Genomic DNA, 7,289 nt, shown 5'->3' with positions numbered 1-7,289 from the left:
TTTCAAAAAAGTTTTCAAAAATCTTTCAAAAAATTTTCTTTATTGTCGTTTTCTTAAAATATAATTTTCGAAAAAAAATAATAAAAATACAAAAGAAATCATAAAATCATAAAAATCAAAAATATTTTGTGTTTCTTGTTCAAGTCTTGAGTCAACTTTTAAGTTTGGTGTCAATTGCATGCTTTAAAAATTTTTTCTTCCATTTTTCGAAAATTCATGCATTCATGGTGTTCTTCATGATCTTCAAGTTGTTCTTGACAAGTCTTCTTGTTTGATCTTGATGTTTTCTTGTTTTGTGTTGTTTGTTGTTTTTCATATGCATTTTTTGTTTGTTAGAGTCCATGCATTAAAGATTTCTAAGTTTGGTGTCTTGTATGTTTTCTTTGCATAAAAAATCTTTCAAAATTATGTTCTTGATGTTCATCATGATCTTCATAGTGTTCTTGGTGTTCATCTTGACATTCATAGTGTTTTTGCATGCAATCTTTGTTTTGATCCATAAAGAAAAGAGAAAAACACAAAAATGACGTTTTTAATTTTTCTCTCTCATCATTAAAAATTCAAAAATAAAAAATATATATTTTCCTTTTTTCTCTCCAAAATTTCGAAAATTTGAGTTGACTTAGTCAAAAAAAATTTTAAAATTAGTTATTTCTTGTAAGTCAAGTCAAATTTTCAATTTTAAAAATCTTATCTTTTCAAAATCTTTTTCATTTTTTCTATTTTTTCGAAAATTTTGAAAATTATTTTTCAAAAATCTTTTTCTTAACTTTATTTCAAAATTTCGAAATTACACTAACAATTAATGCGATTGATTCAAAAATTTGAAGTTTGTTACTTTCTTGTTAAGAAAGGTTCAATCTTTAAATTCTAGAATCTTATCTTGTAGTTTCTTGTTAGTAAAGTAATTAATTTTAATTTTAAAAATTAAATCTTTTTCAAACATATCTTATCATATCTTTTATATCTTATCTTTTTATCATATCTTTTTCAAAATTTTATCTTTTTCAAAAATTTGATTTCAAAATATCTTATCTAACTTCTTATCTTCTTATCTTTTCAAATTTGATTTTAATATCTTTTTCAACTAACTATTTGACTTTTTATTTGTTTCTTATCTTTTTCAAAACCACCTAACTACTTTTCCCCCTCTAATTTTTGAAAATACCTCCCTCTTTTTCAAAAAAATTCTTTTTAATTGTTTAAATTTTAATTTTAATCATATCTTATCTTTAATTTTCGAAAATCACTAACCACTTTTTCAAAATTATTTTCGAAATTCTCTATCTCTCCTTCTTTCTATTTATTTATTTATTCACTAACACTTCTCTTCATCTCTCTTCATCTCAGATCACCACCTCTATCCTTACCCATTTTTCTTCACTACTCTGCCCCTTTTTTTCTTCTACTAACATAAAGGAATCTCTATACTTTGACATAGAGGATTCCTCTTTCTTTTCTTGTTCTCTTTTTCCCTATATGAGCAGGAACAAGGAAAAAGATACTCTTGTTGAAGCTGATCCAGAACCTGAAAGGACTCTGAAGAGAAAACTAAGAGAAGCTAAACTACAACAATCCAGAGACAACCTTTCTGAAATTTTCGAACAAGAGAAGGAGATGGCAGCCGAACCCAACAACAATAATGCAAGGAGAATGCTTGGTGACTTCACAAAACCAACGTCCAAATTTGATGGAAGAAGCATCTCCATTCCTGCCATTGGAGCCAACAATTTTGAGCTTAAGCCTCAACTAGTTGCTTTAATGCAACAGAACTACAAGTTTTATGGACTTCCATTTGAAGATCCTTACCAGTTTTTAACTTAGTTCTTGCAGATTTGTGAGACTGTTTAGACAAATGGAGTAGATCCTGAAGTCTACAGGCTCATGCTTTTCCCTTTTGCTGTAAGAGACAGAGCTAGAACATGGTTGGACTCATAACCTAAAGATAGCCTGGATTCCTGGGATAAGTTGGTCACGACCTTCTTGGATAAATTCTTTCCTCCTCAAAAGCTGAGCAAGCTTAGAGTGGATGTTCAGACCTTCAAGGAAAAAGATGGTGAATCCCTCTATGAAGATTGGGAAAGATACAAGCAGATAACCAAAAATTGTCCTTCTGACATGTTTTCAGAATGGACCATATTAGATATATTCTATTATGGTCTATCTGAATTTTCCAAGATGTCATTGGACCATTCTGCAGGTGGATCTATTCACCTAAAGAAAATGCCTGAAGAGGCTCAAGAACTTATTGACATGGTTGCAAATAACCAATTCATGTACACTTCTAAGAGGAATTCCGTGAATAGTGGGATGCCTCAGAGGAAGGGAGTTCTTGAAATTGATACTCTGAATGCCATATTGGCTCAGAACAAAGTGTTGACTCAGCAAGTCACATGATCTCTCAAAGTCTGAATGGATGGCAAAATGCATCCAACAATACTAAAGAGGCAGCTTCTGAAGAAGCTTATGATCCTGAGAACCCTGCAATGGCAGAGGTTAATTACATGGGTGAACTTTATGGAAACACCTATAACTCATCATGGAGAAATCATCTAAATTTTCCATGGAAGGATCAACAAAAGCCTCAACAAGGCTTTAACAATGGTGGAAGAAATAGGCTCAGTAATAACAAGCCTTTTCCATCATCTTCTCAGCAACAGACAGAAAATTCTGAATAGAGCCCCTCTAATTTAGCAAACTTAGTCTCTGATCTGTCAAAAGCCACTTTAAGTTTCATGAGTGAAACAAGGTCATCCATTAGAAATCTGGAGGCACAAGTGAGCCAGCTGAGTAAGAAAGTCATTGAAACTCCTCCCAGTATTCTCCCAAGCAATACAAAAGAGAATCCAAAAGGAGATTGCAAGGCCATTGAAGTAATTAATATGGCCGAATGCACAAGGGAGGAGAAGGACGAAAATCCTAGTGAGAAAGACCTCCTGGGACGTCTCTCAAACAAGAAGGAGTTCCCCATTGAGGACCTAAAGGAATCTGAGGCTCATATAGCGACCATAGAGATTCCACTAAATCTCCTTCTACCATTCATGAGCTCTGAAAACTGTTCCTCCTCAGAAGAGGATGAAGATGTAACTGGAGAGCAACTTGCTCAATATCTAGGAGCTATCATGAAGCTGAATGCCAAGTTGTTTAGTAATGAGACTTGGGAAGATGAATCCCCCTTGCTCATTAGTGAACTAGATACATGGATTCAGAAAACTCTACCTCAAAAGAGACAAGATCCTGGTAAATTCTTAATACCCTGTACCATAGGCACCATGACCTTTAACAAGGCTCTGTGTGACCTGGGGTCAGGCATAAATCTTATGCCACTCTCTGTAATGGAGAAATTGGGGATCATTGAGGTACAGCCTGCCTTATTCTCACTTCAATTGGCAGACAAGTCAGTAAGACAAGCTTATGGATTAGTAGAGGACGTGTTAGTAAAGGTTGAAGGCCTTTACATCCCTGCCGATTTCATAATCTTAGATGCTAGGAAGGAAGAAGATGAATGCATCATCCTTGGAAGACCCTTCCTAGCCACAGCAGAAGCTGTGATTGATGTTAGCAGAGGAGAATTTGTCCTTCAATTGAATGGGGACTACCTTATGTTTAAAGCTCAAGGACCTTCCTCTGCAACCATGGAGAGGAAGCATGAAAAGCTTCTCTCAGTATAGAGTCAAAAAGAGCCCCACAGTCAAACTCTAAGTTTGGTGTTGGGAGGCCACAACCAAACTCTAAGTTTGGTGTTGAGAAGACCCTCATTCAAACTCTAAGTTTGGTGTTGGGAGGCCTTCATCATGCTCTGAATATCTGTGAGGCTCCATGAGAGCCCACTGTCAAGCTAATGACACTAAAGAAGCGCTTGTTGGGAGGCAACCCAATTTTTATATATCTAATTTTAATTTTATTTTATTGTTATTTTGTGTTTTATTAGGTTCATAATCATGTAGAGTCATGAAAAAAATACTAAAATTAAAAACAGAATCAAAAATAGCAGAAGAAAAATCACACCCTGGAGGAAGGACTTACTGGCGTTTAAACGCCAGTAAGGTGCATCTGGCTAGCGTTCAACGCCAGAACAGAGCATGTTTCTGGCGCTGAACGCCAGAAACAAGCAACATCCTGGCGTTTGAACGCCAGGAATATGCCTTGAGGAAAGCTGGCGCTGAACGCCAGTAAAAAGCATGGAACTGGCGTTCAATGCCAGAAACATGCTACACATGGGCGTTGAACGCCCAGAGTGTGCATCACTTCGGCGTTTAAACGCCAGAATGGTGTGCAAAGATATTTTACATGCCTAATTGGTGCAGGGATGTAAATCCTTGACACCTCAGGATTTGTGGACCCCACAGGATCATCTCAGGATCTGTGGACCCCACAGGATTTCCACCTAACATATTCTCCCCTCTTCTCAACATTCATTCTCTCTTTCCAATAAACACACTTCCCCAAAAACCCTTCACCAATCACCTCAAACCTCTCTTCCCAATTACCCCCTTCACCACTCACATACATCCGCTCTTCCCCATAAACCCAACCCACCTTCAAATTCAAAAATCTTTCCCACCCAAACCCACCCTAAATGACCAAAAATACACCCACTCTCCTCCCTATATATACCCTTCCATTCTACTTCATTTTCACACAACACAAACGCCCTCTTCTACACCTTGACCGAAACACCTTCCCTCACTCTCCTCCATATTTTCTTCTTCTTCTTCTTCTCTTCTTTCTTCTCTTGCTCGAGGGCGAGCAATATTTTAAGTTTGGTGTGGTCAAAGCATAATCTTTTTGTTTTTCCATTACCATCAATGGCACCTAAGGCCGGAGAATCCTCTAGAAAAGGAAAAGGGAAGACAAAAGCTTCCACCTCCGAGTCATGGGAGATGGAAAGATTCATCTCCAAAAGCCATCAAAACCACTTCTATGATGTTGTGGCAAAGAAGAAGGTGATCCCTGAGGTCCCTTTCAAACTCAAGAAAAATGAGTATCCGGAGATCCGACATGAAATCCGAAGAAGAGGTTGGGAAGTCCTAACCAACCCCATGCAACAAGTCGGAATCTTAATGGTTCAAGAGTTCTATGCCAATGTATGGATCACTAGGAACCATGATCAAAGTGTGAATCCGAGTCCAAAGAATTATCTCATAATGGTTCGGGGGAAATACTTAGATTTTAGTCCGAAAAATGTGAGGTTGGCATTCCACTTGCCCATGATTCAAGGAGATGAACGCTCCTACACTAGAAGGGTCAACTTTAATCAAAGGTTGGACCAAGTCCTTATGGACATATGTGTGGAAGGAGCTCAATGGAAAAAAGACTCCAAAGGTAAGCCGGTTCAACTAAGAAGACTGGACCTCAAGCCTGTGGCTAGAGGGTGGTTAGAGTTCATTCAACGCTCCATCATCTCCATTAGCAACCAATCTGAAGTTACTGTGGATCGGGCCATCATGATTCATAGCATCATGATTGGAGAGGAAGTAGAAGTTCATGAAGTCATCTCTCATGAATTCTACAAAATAGCCGAAAAGTCCTCCACCATGGCAAGGCTAGCTTTTCCTCATCTTATTTGCCATCTATGTTACTCAGCTGGAGTTATCATAGAAGGAGACATCCTCATTGAAGAGGATAAGCCCATCACCAAGAAGAGGATGGAGCAAGCAAGAGAGACCCTCCACGGATCTCAAGAGATGCATGAGGAAGCTTATCATCATGAAATCCCTGAGATGCCTCAAGGGATGCATTTTCCTCCCAACAACTATTGGGAACAACTCAACACTTCCCTAGAAGATTTGAGCAACAATGTGGAACAACTAAGGGTGGAACATCATGAGCACTCCATCATTCTCCATGAAATAAGAGAAGATCAAAGAGCAATGAGGGAGGAGCAACAAAGGCAAGGAAGGGACATAGAAGAGCTTAAGGACATTGTTGGTCCTTCAAGAAGAAGACACCACTAAGGTGGATTCATTCCTTGTTCTTACTTTCTGCTGTTCGGTTTTTATATTATATGTTTATCTATGTTTTGTGTCTCTACTTCATGATCATTAGTGTTTAGTAACTATGTCTTAAAGTTATGAATAATTCCATTAATCCTTCACCTCTCTTAAATGAAAAATGTTTTTAATTCAAAAGAACAAAGAAGTACATGAATTCCGAATTTAACCTTGAATTTAGTTTAATTATATTGATGTGGTGACAATACTTTTTGTTTTCTGAATGAATGCTTAAATAGTGCATATTTTTGATCTTGTTGTTTATGTATGTTAAAACTGTTGGCTCTTGAAATAATGATGAACAAAGAGAAATGTTATTGATAATCTGAAAAATCATGAAATTGATTCTTAAAGCAAGAAAAAGCAGTGAAAAACAAAAGCTTGCGAAAAAAAAATAGAAAGAAAAAGAAAAAGCAAGCAGAAAAAGCCAATAGCCTTTAAAACCAAAAGGCAAGGGTAAAAAGGATCCAAGGCTTTGAGCATCAATGGATAGGAGGGCCCAAGGAAATAAAATCCAGGCCTAAGCGGCTAAACCAAGCTGTCCCTAACCATGTGCTTGTGTCATGAAGGCCCAAGTGAAAAGCTTGAAACCGAGTGGTTAAAGTCGTGATCCAAAGCAAAAGAGTGTGCTTAAGAGCCCTGGACACCTCTAACTGGGGACTCTAGCAAAGTTGAGTCACAATCTGAAAAGGTTCACCCAGTCATGTGTCTGTGGCATTTATGTATCCGGTGGTAATACTGGAAAACAAAGTGCTTAGGGCCACGGCCAAGACTCATATGTAGCTGTGTTCAAGAATCAACATACTTAACTAGGAGAATTAATAACACCATCCAAAATTCTAAGTTCCTAGAGAAGCCAATCATTCTGAACTTCAAAGGAAAAAGTGAGATGCCAAAACTGTTCAGAAGCAAAACGCTACAAGTCCCGCTCATCTAATTAGAATTAATATTCATTGATATTTTGGAATTTATAGTATATTCTCTTCTTTTTATCCTATTTGATTTTCAGTTGCTTGGGGACAAGCAACAATTTAAGTTTGGTGTTGTGATTGAGCGGATAATTTATACGCTTTTTGGCATTGTTTTTAGGTAGTTTTTAGTAAGTTCAAGCTACTTTTAGGGATGTTTTCATTAGTTTTTATGTTAAATTCACATTTCTGGACTTTACTATGAGTTTGTGTGTTTTTCTGTGATTTCAGGTAATTTCTGGCTGAAATTGAGGGACTTGAGCAAAACTCTGATAGGAGGCTGACAAAGGACCGCTGATGTTGTTGGAATCTGACCTCCCTGCACTTG

The sequence above is a fragment of the Arachis hypogaea genome, chromosome 9, assembly GCF_003086295.3.
Source record: "Arachis hypogaea cultivar Tifrunner chromosome 9, arahy.Tifrunner.gnm2.J5K5, whole genome shotgun sequence".
Lineage (NCBI taxonomy): Eukaryota > Viridiplantae > Streptophyta > Magnoliopsida > Fabales > Fabaceae > Arachis > Arachis hypogaea.
Note: the sequence above shows the minus strand (reverse complement) of the source record.